We start from the raw sequence: 11,377 nt of genomic DNA, 5'->3' as shown, positions 1-11,377 counted from the left end.
AAGTGTCTCCATGAAGGATGGTGATACAGAATGGTCTAAGCGAGGCCAGGTCCATCCTTCAGAACACCGGGGACAGGTAGAATCTCAGTATGTAATGCTACATGGTGTTTGCGTACCGAGGATCGACACAGCTTGATGCAGCCAAACATAAAGGTGGCTATTGGGATGATGGTGACGTTGCATATGTTCTTCCTCCATTATCCAGAATTTTGTACATGGAGACCCTACAGACACAGTCCACCTTACACCCTACAGACACAGTCCAGGGGCAGCACGGTGGCACAGTGGTTAGCACTGCTGCCTCACAGCGCCAGAGATCCGGGTTCAATTCCTGCCTCAGGCGACTGACTGTGTGGAGTTTGCACATTCTCCCCGTGTCTGCGTGGGTTTCCTCCGGGTGCTCCAGTTTCCTCTCACAGTCCAAAGATGTGCGGGTCAGGTGAATTGGCCATGCTAAATTGCCTGTAGTGTTAGGTAAGGGGTAAATGTAGGGGGATGGGTGGGTTGCAGGTCAGTGGGACTGAAGGGCCTGTTTCCACACTGCAAGTAATCTAAAAAAAAAACACAGTCCATCTTAGTCCCTACAGACACAGTCCATCTTAGGCTTCCCGATGAAGTGGAACATATCTCGGGAGATTGCAACAGCACCATTGGGGACGGGCCAGACCTGTGTCACATGCAACAGCTGGGACAGTGCTTCACACCTGATGACCTGTTTTTTTTCCCCACAGTGCAGAGTGAGTGGTACTTCCAAAAGACTAGTTTCTGCCTCACCCTGGAATCATTCTGTGCACTTGGGGACCCCATATCTACAGGTGTGCTCAAATGTGCTTTCCAGATCAACCGTCAGTCATGAACAGCCCATATCCTTTGTTGCTTTTCATATCCAGAAACTGATCAAATTCTGTCCTGATATTAAGCAATGACAGATCCTACACAGCTTTCCAAACATTCACCACCCTCTGAGTGAAAACTTTCCTCCTCACTGTAACCCTAAATTGGCAGCTCCTTATTCTGAGATTGGGTCTCCAGGTAAGGAAATTATCCCTGTTTCAACAGGAATCATCTTTAATTCTTCTGAACTCTGTGAAATGCAGGTTCAGTCTTTTCAAACTCTCCTTCAAAGTAAATATAATGCACCTTAGATAAGGGAGAAACTGTCTGCGATATTTCAGATGAGGTCTCAGCAAGGCTCCATATGTTTCCAGAGAGACAACATCTCCCAGACTCAAACCCCCTTGCAATGAGGGTCAACATACAGTGCTTAGTGAACAGCTTGCTACATCATTGCAGCCAACTTTGGACATTTCTCACTATCAATACATTAGTACCTCACTGTTCCTCCAAACAAGTTGAAAACTTTACATTTTTCCAGATTAAATTTGATCCACCACACTCTTTGGACTGTCCAAATCGCCTTTTAGTATCTTTACATTTTCCTTGTTAATTTCATTCCCAGCAGGATTTATGCCATAAGTGTGCGTGGAAATATTACCTCCTGTTCACACGTCCAAATCATTCTTATACGTTGTGAGCAGCTGTTCAATGGAGGCTGCAGGAGGGTATTAGATGCCAACCTGGTGAAGCTACCAAACAGGGCTGCCTATGAACCAAACACCATAAACAGCAAGTGACAGAGCTAAGTGATCCCACAACCAATGGATCAGATCTAACCTCTGCAATACTACTTCATCCAATCAAGTATGATGGTGCAAGATTAACCAGCTCACTGGAAGAGGAGACTCCACCAATATCACCATCATCAAGGCTAGAAGAGCCCAGCACATCAGGGCGAAAGATCAGGCTGAAGCTTTCCCAGCAACCTCCAACCGAGTGGATGATCCATCTCAGTCTCCCCCAGTGGTCCCCAGCATAACACAGACCAGTCTTCAGCCAATCCGATTCACTCCGTGTGACACCAAAAACACTTGGAAACACTGGATAGTGCAAAGGCTATGGGCCCTGACAACATTCCAGCTATAATACTGAAGACTCGTGCTCCAGAACTTGCAGCTCCTCTAGCCAAGCTCTCTCAGTCCAGCTGCAACACTGGCATCTACCCGACAAATGTGGAAAATTGCCCAGGTATGACCTGTACACAAAAACCAGGATAAATCCAACCTGGCCAATTACCAACTCCATTAGTCTCCTCTCAAAGTGATGGAAGGTGTGAATAACAGTGTTATCAAGCAGCACCTGCTCACCAATAACCTGCTCAGTGACGCCCAGTTTGGTTCCGTCAGGCTCACTCAGCTCCTGACCTTGACACAGCCTTGTTTCAAACCTGGACAAAACAGCTAACTCCAGAGGGAAAGGTAGATGGACAGCCCTTGACATCAAGGCTACATTCAACCGAGTGTGGCATCAAGGAGCCCTGACAAGACTGGAATCAATGGGTATCAGGGGAAAACTCTCCACTGGTTAGAGTCATACCTGACATATAGGAAGATGGTCGTGGTAATTGGAGGTCAGTCATCTCATCTCCAGCAAAAGTGAGGACTGCAGATTAGAGTCAAGAGTGTGGTGCTGGAAAAGCACAGCAGGTCAGGCATCATTGTCCAAAACGTCGACTCTCCATCTCAGCTCCTGGAGATCTCGGGAGGAGTTCCTCAGGGTAATGTCCTAAGCCCAACCATCTTCAGCTGCTTCATCAATCACCTTCCCTCCACCATAAGGTCAGGAGTGGGGATGTTCGCTGATGATTACACAATGTTCAGCACCATTCGCCACTCCTCAGATACTGAAGCAAGCCATGTTCAAATGCAACAAGATCTCCAGGCTTGGGCTAGCAAGTGGCAAGTGACATTCATATCACACAAATGCCAGGCAATAACAATGTCAAAAAAAGACATCCTGACTTGGAAATATATCACCGTTCCTTCACGGTCACTGGGTCAAAATCCTGGAATTCCCTCCCTAAGGACATTGTGGGTCAACCCACAGCACATGGACTGCAGCGGGTCAAGAAGGCAGCTCACCCCCACCTTCTCAAGGGGGCAACACCCACATCCCAGGAATGAATACAAAAATCCACATGCTTGCAGTATCCTGTTGGTCACAGTCTGGAGCCATGAGAATAATTCACTTACTCCTACTTTTCTGTCTGTTGGTCAGTTGTCAGCATGTTATACTCTAATTCCATGGTCTCTAATTTTATTCATTAACCTTATATTTGGGACTTAATTAAAAACCTTATAAAAATGCAAATATATCATGGCTACCAGTCCCCCAAATGAGCTGGTTATATCCTTCACAAGTTTATCTAGTAGCATTTCCCTTTCTTAAAGTGTACTGAGGGAGGATATTCCCGGAGATACATCCAGGGAAGTTGAACTGAGAAATAAGAAAGGGGTGATCACCTTATTGAGACTGTATTATAGACCCCCTAATAGTCAGTGGGAAATTGAGAAGCAAATTTGTAAGGAGGTCTCGGTTATTTGTAAGAATAATAGGATGGTTATGGGAGGGGAAAGTGAGGACTACAGATGCTGGAGACCATAGTTGAAAAATGTCGTGCTGGAAAAACACAGCAGGCCAGGCAGCATCCGAGGAGCAGGAAAATCGACGTTCCTGAAGAAGGACTTATGCCCGAAACGTTGATTGTCCTGCTCCTCAGATGCTGCCTGGCCTGCTGTGTTTTTCCAGCACCACATTTTTCGACTCTAGTTATGGTAGGGGATTTTAATGTTCAGAACGTAGACTGGGACTGCCATAGTGTTAAAGGTTTAGATGGAGGGAAATTTGTTAAGTGTATACAACAAAACATTCTGATTCAGTATGTGGATGTACCTCCGAGAGAAGGTGCAAAACCTGACCTACTCTTGGGAAATAAAGCAGGGCAGGTGACTGAGGTGTCAGCGGGAGAGCACTTTGGGGCCAGCGATCATAATTCTGTTCAATTTAAAATAGTGATGGAAAAGGATAGACCAGATCTAAAAGTTGAAGTTCTAAATTGGAGAAAAGTCAATTTTGACGGTATTAGGCAAGAACTTTCAAAAGCTGATTGGAGGCAGATGTTTGCAGGTAAAGGGACGGCTGGAAAATGGGAAGCCTTCAGAAATGAGATTACCAGAGTCCGGAGAAAGTATATTCCTGTCAGGGTGAAAGGGAAGGCTGGTAGGTATTGGGAATGCTGGATGATGAAAGAAATTGAGGGTTTGGTTAAGAAAAAGAAGGAAGCATATGTCAGGCATCGACAGGATAGATCGAGAGAATCCTTAGAAGAGTATAAAGAAAGTAGGAGTATACTTAAGAGGGAAATCAGGAGGGCAAAACGGGGACATGAGATAGCTTTGGCAAATAGAATTAAGGAGAATCCAAAGGGTTTTTACAAATATATTAAGAACAAAAGGGTAACTAGGGAGAGAATAGGGCCCCTCAAAGATCAGCAAGGCGGCCTTTGTGTGGAGCCGCAGGAGATCAGGTAGATACTAAATGAATATTTTGCATCAGTATTTACTGTGGAAAAGGATATGGAAGATACAGACTGTAGGGAAATAGATGGTGACATCTTGCAAAATGTCCAGATTACAGAGCAGGAAGTGCTGGATGTCTTGAAATGGTTAAAGGTGGATAAATCCCCAGGACCTGATCAGGTGTACCCGAGAACTCTGTGGGAAGCTAGAGAAGTGATTGCTGGGGCTCTTACTGAGATATTTGTATTATCGATAGTCACAGGTGAGGTGCCAGAAGACCGGAGATTGGCTAATGTGGTACCACTGTTTAAGAAGGTTGGTAAGGACAAGCCAGGGAACCATAGACCAGTGAGCCTGACCTTGGTGGTGGGCAAGTTGTTGGAGGGAACCCTGAGGGACAGGATGTACATGTATTTGGAAAGGCAAGGACTGATTAGGGATAGTCAGCATGGCTTTGTTCATGGGAAATCATGTCTCACAAACTTGATTGAGATTTTTGAAGAAGTAACAAAGTGGACTGATGAGGGCAGAGCAGTAGATGTGATCTATATGGACTTCAGTAAGGCGTTCGACAAGGTTCCCCATGGGAGACTGATTAGCAAGGTTAGATCTCATGGAATACAGGGAGAACTAGCCATTTGGATACAGAACTGGCTCAAAGGTAGAAGACTGAGGGTGGTGGTGGAAGGTTGTTTTTCAGACTGGAGGCCTGTGACCAGTGGAGTGCCACATGGATCGGTGCTGGGTCCTCTACTTTTTGTCATTTACAAAAATGATTTGGATGTGAGCATAAGAGGTACAGCTAGTAAGTTTGCAGATGACACCAAAATTGGAGGTGTAGTGGACAGCAAAGTGGGTTACCTCAGATTACAACAGGATCTGGACTAGATGGGCCAATGGGCTAAGAAGTGGCAGATGGAGTTTAATTCAGATGAATGCGAGGTGCTGCATTTTGAGAAAGCAAATCTTAGCAGGACTTATACGCTTAATGGTAAGGTCCTAGGGAGTGTTGCTGAACAAAGAGACCTTGGAATGCAAGTTCATAGCTCCTTGAAAGTGGAGTCGCAGGTATATAGGATAGTGAAGGCGGCGTTTGGTATGCTTTCCTTTATTGGTCAGAGTACTGAGTACAGGAGTTGGGAGGTCATGTTGCGGCTGTACAGGATATTGGTTAGGCCACTGTTGGAATATTGCGTGCAATTCTGGTTTCCTTCCCATCAGAAAGATGTTGTGAAACTTGAAAGGGTTCAGAAAAGATTTACAAGGATGTTGTCAGGGTTGGAGGATCTGAGCTACAGGGAGAGGCTGAACAGGCTGGGGCTGTTTTCCCTGAAGCGTCGGAGGCTGAGGGGTGACCTTATAGAGGTTTATAAAATTATGAGGGAAATGGGGAAATGGATAGGGTAAATAGGCAAAGTCTTTTCCCCGGGGTCGGGGAGTCCCGAAGCAGAGGCCATAGGTTTAGGGTGAGAGGGGAAAGATATAAGAGACCTAAGGGCAAACCTTTTCACACAGAGGGTGGTACGTGTATGGAATGAACTGCCAGAGGAAGTGGCGGAGGCTGGTACAATTGCAACATTTAAAAAGCCCACTCGTCCCCTCCCACCCAAAGGGTGGGAGATTAAGAAGGTGATAGGTTCTGCCTATTCCCCAGTGACTGTTCCCCATGTGTGTGACTCAAGTTGAGTCAATGATGTTGCAATCTCACTGAAATCAGGCAGTCTCTGTTTCAGGAGCAGAACTTTCTGGTTAATCTTCTTTGGAAGTCTGAAATCTGCAGCGATTGTCCTGTGACAGGGATAGAAGGTCATCAGGAAAATGGAAGACTGTTCATGGTATAAAAATCATTGCTTCCAGCACAATGCTCAGTGTTGAGTCTGTGTTTGGGTGTTCAGTGCTGGGAAAATTCATGTTTGGCTGACTGTTTGTTTCAGTCCCTGATGCCGTTGGGAGATGGTGAATGAAATTTTCTGCTTGTTGTTGGTTCAGTGTTAAATGCACAACAACAGTAAATTACACTGAGAACTCTTCAGAACCCAACTATGGTTTGGCAGATGATCTGTTGTATTGTGGCTGATTAACACAGAAATGGTCAGGATAGTGCTCTCAGAGGTTGAACCATATCTGTACAATCATTCAAAGTTTAAGGCAAATAGCAGACAAATCACATGCTGAACAGGCCGGACTGCTGGGTGCTAAGGCTGGAGGGTTCTCAGAGCTACCAGGAGCAAACTGTTTCCAAATTGCAGGATCTGATGCCCAATAAAACTGGGATCTTTGGGCAGATGTCTAGGTGTTCCAATCCAGTGATTGTCTGGATTTCAGAGTCCTGGGTTAAATGCTGCTGTTGTCATAAGAATATTATTCCAGGAAAGGTCACATTCCTGCCCCAACAATCTACATATCGATCTCGAAAATCTACTTAAGGGCAACTGCGTTTGTGTCAAGGGTTGAAGTGGCAACGAAGGGTGATCTCCAGAGAGAGAGGGTTGGGGGTGGGATAGGGGAGTGGAGAGTGAGGAGAGAGACAAGGAGCTGGAGGGAGAGAGAGCGAGAGACAAAGAGAGAAAGAGGCGGTTAGAAAGGATGGAGAGGGAGAAAGAGAGAGAGTAAGGGAGGGTGGGAGGGAGAAAGGGAAGAGAGCTGACCAGAGATTCATCGCAGACTGCCTGGAATTTGTGGCACAAGGCAGTCTATACTGTATTAGTAAATCCAGGGAATGTTTCATAGTCTGCATCATACTGGGATACGATTCCTGAAGGGGCTGTCTCTCACTGGGATACGGTTCCTGAAGGGGCTGACACTCACTGGGATACAGTTCCTGAAGGGGCTGACACTCACTGGGATACAGCTCCTGAAGGGGCTGTCTCTCACTGGGATACGGTTCCTGAAGGGGCTGACACTCACTGGGATACAGTTCCTGAAGGGGCTGACTCTCACTGGGATACAGCTCCTGAAGGGGCTGTCTCTCACTGGGATACGGTTCCTGAAGGGGCTGTCTCTCACTGGGATACGGTTCCTGAAGGGGCTGACTCTCACTGGGATACAGTTCCTGAAGGCGCTGTCTCTCACTGGGATACAGTTCCTGAAGGGGCTGTCTCTCACTGGGATACGATTCCTGAAGGGGCTGTCTCTCACTGGGATACGGTTCCTGAAGGGGCTGTCACTCACTGGGATACGGTTCCTGAAGGGGCTGACACTCACTGGGATACAGTTCCTGAAGGGGCTGACTCTCACTGGGATACAGCTCCTGAAGGGGCTGTCTCTCACTGGGATACGGTTCCTGAAGGGGCTGTCTCTCACTGGGATACGGTTCCTGAAGGCGCTGTCTCTCACTGGGATACAGTTCCTGAAGGGGCTGTCTCTCACTGGGATACAGTTCCTGAAGGCGCTGTGTCTCACTGGGATGCAGTTCCTGAAGGGGCTGTCTCTCACTGGGATACAGTTCCTGAAGGGGCTGTCTCTCACTGGGATACAGTTCCCGAAGGGGCTGACTCTCACTGGGATACAGTTCCTGAAGGGGCTGACTCTCACTGGGATACAGTTCCCGAAGGGGCTGTCTCTCACTGGGATACAGTTCCTGAAGGGGCTGTCTCTCACTGGCATACAGTTCCTGAAGGAGATGACTCTCACAGGGATACAAATACAGGAGCTGGCTCTCACTGGGATACAGATCCTGAAGGGGCTGTCTCTCACTGGGATACAGTTCCTGAAGGGGATGACTCTCACAGGGATACAGTTCCTGAAGGGGATGACTCTCACAGGGATACAGTTCCTGAAGGGGATGACTCTCACTGGGATACAGTTCCCGAAGGTGCTGACTCTCACTGGGATACAGTTCCCGAAGGGGCTGTCTCTCACTGGGATACAGCTCCTGAAGGGGCTGACTCTCACTGGGATACAGTTCCTGAAGGGGCTGACTCTCACTGGGATACAGATCCTGAAGGGGCTGTCTCTCACTGGGATTCTGTTCCTGAAGGTGCTGACTCTCACTGGGATACAGTTCCTGAAGGGGCTGTCTCTCACTGGGATACAGTACCTGAAGGGGCTGACTCTCACTGGGATATAGTTCCTGAAGGGGCTGTCTCTCACTGGGATACAGTTCCTGAAGGTGCTGTCTCTCACTGGGATACAGTTCCTGAAGGGGCTGTCTCTCACCGGGATACAGTTCCTGAAGGGGCTGTCTCTCACCTGGATACAGTTCCTGAAGGGGCTGTCTCTCACTGGGATACAGATCCTGAAGGGTCTGTCTCTCACCTGGATACAGTTCCTGAAGGGGCTGTCTCTCACTGGGATTCAGTTCCTGAAGGGTGGACTCTCACTGGGATACAGTTCCTGAAGGGGCTGTCTCTCACTGGGATACAGTTCCTGAAGGGCTGGTCTCTCACTGGGATACAGTTCCTGAATGTAGTGTCTCTCGCTGGGATTCCCATGAAAGTGGAAAGATTGGCTTGCTGGAGTTAATCTTGGAGCTGACAGTGGGATGTGTTGATGGTCATTGTTTTGAAGAATGATGGTGAGGGTCTTTGCAGAATGGGAATACCAGAGAATTCCAATGATTGGTCAATTTTGTTGAAATTCTTTCCCAGCTGTAACTAGCGAAGTTACTGAATTGAAAGTGTGCCTCAGTTCATGCTTTCCTTATTGAGATCTGACAACCACATCAACAGGTTGAGAATAATGTTTCACCAACATATCTTTCAAAAAACTTGTTTCCAGAGTCTATAAGATGGAACAAAGTGAACAGTGGATGGTGCAACTTCTGGTGGAGTCACTCGGAGGGTGAGAACGATTCTTCTAGTGTCAGCCTGGGGCAGGAGGACTGAGTGTGGGGGATATAAATGGGGAAGGGACTGACTGAGGGGGATATAAATGGGGAAGGGACTGACTGAGGGGGATATAAATGGCTCCATCCCATATTCCCAATTCCTTCGTCTCCGCCGCATCTGCTCCCAGAAGGACCAGTTCCAACACCGTACAGCCCAGATGGCCTCCTTCTTCAAGGACCGCAGATTCCCCCCAGACGTGATCGACGATGCCCTCCACCGCATCTCCTCCACTTCCCGCTCCTCCGCCCTTGAGCCCCGCTCCTCCAACCGCCACCAAGACAGAACCCCACTGGTTCTCACCTGCCACCCCACCAACCTCCGTATACAACGTATCATCCGCCGCCATTTCCGCCACCTCCAAACGGACCCCACCACCAAGGATATATTTCCCTCCCCTCCCCTATCAGCGTTCCACAAAGACCACTCCCTTCGTGACTCCCTCGTCAGGTCCACACCCCCCACCAACCCAACCTCCACCCCCGGCACCTTTCCCTGCAACCGCAGGAAATGTAAAACTTGCGCCCACATCTCCTCCCTCACTTCCCTCCAAGGCCCCAAGGGATCCTTCCATATCCGCCACAAGTTCACCTGTACCTCCACACACATCATCTATTGCATCCGCTGCACCCGATGTGGCCTCCTCTATATTGGGGAGACGGGCTGCTTACTTGCGGAACGTTTCAGAGAACACCTCTGGGACACCCGGACCAACCAACCCAACCACCCCGTGGCTCAACACTTTAACTCTCCCTCCCACTCCACCGAGGACATGCAGGTCCTTGGACTCCTCCACTGGCAGAACACAACAACACGACGGCTGGAGGAGGAGCGCCTCATCTTCCGCCTGGGAACCCTCCAACCACAAGGGATGAACTCAGATTTCTCCAGCTTCCTCATTTCCCCTCCCCCCACCTTGTCTCAGTCGGTTCCCTCAACTCAGCACCGCCCTCCTAACCTGCAATCCTCTTCCTGACCTCTCCGCCCCCACCCCACTCCGGCCTATCACCCTCACCTTGACCTCCTTCCACCTATCCCACCTCCATCGCCCCTCCCCCAAGTCCCTCCTCCCTAACTTTTATCTTAGCCTGCCTGGCACACTCTCCTCATTCCTGATGAAGGGCTTATGCTCGAAACGTCGAATTCTCTATTCCTGAGATGCTGCCTGGCCTGCTGTGCTTTGACCAGCAACACATTTGCAGCTGTGATCTCCAGCATCTGCAGACCTCATTTTTTACTCGGGGATATAAATGGGGAAGGGACTGACCGAGGGGGATATAAATGGGGAAGGGAGTGAGTGAGGGGGATATAAATGGGGAAGGGATGACTGAGGGGGATATAAATGGGGAAGGGATGACTGAGGGGGATATAAATGGGGAAGGGACTGAGTGACTGAGCAGGATGGTTTAAGACGATGAAAGAATTTGATATGAAAACCTTCAGCTCAGAGCTGGACTGTTCTGGGGTGACGTTGTGGATGAGAGTGGGGCACTGAAAGTCAGTGGATGTTTGAAATGGAGCTGAATAAATTCATGTTCAAAGAGGAAACCCAGTGTCACCGATGGTGCCCACTTACAAAGCCATTCTGGGGCCATTGAACAGCAGAGGTTTGGTTGGCTGAATGGCCTTCCCCTGTTCCTGAGAAGGCAGAGAGCTCTGGCCATCCATGTTAACATAGTGACCCGTTACTGAGGATCGTCCCGCCATCACCACCACCACCACCATCATCCTGCACCCCCACACCCCCCACCCCACCTCACCCCACCCCCCACCCCACCAACATGTGTGTGTGGCCAGCAGTGAGTCCATCCTGATGTGGGACTGAGTCACACTGACACAACCAGACATCTGGTCACTGTCGGCATTAGTGAACAAGTGATGCCAATTCCTGTTGGCACAGGTGGTCACTGACTTGTTCTCACTGCTGTCCTTGAGAGGAATGTACATATTCCTTATTCCACGGGCTCAGATTACACCCACAGCGCTGTCAGGGAACACAGACTTCCTTCAGTCTAACTCTTGTAATGGGTGGCAGGAGCAAATCTACACATTGGATGGTGAGTGAGAGAGTGAGGGTGTGTACAGGGGGAGAGGGTGAACAGGGGGAGAGGGTGAACAGGGGGAGAGGGTGTACAG

Source organism: Hemiscyllium ocellatum, chromosome 31 (genome assembly GCF_020745735.1).
Source record: "Hemiscyllium ocellatum isolate sHemOce1 chromosome 31, sHemOce1.pat.X.cur, whole genome shotgun sequence".
Classification (NCBI taxonomy): Eukaryota; Metazoa; Chordata; class Chondrichthyes; order Orectolobiformes; family Hemiscylliidae; genus Hemiscyllium; species Hemiscyllium ocellatum.
This window is presented reverse-complemented; position numbering follows the sequence as displayed.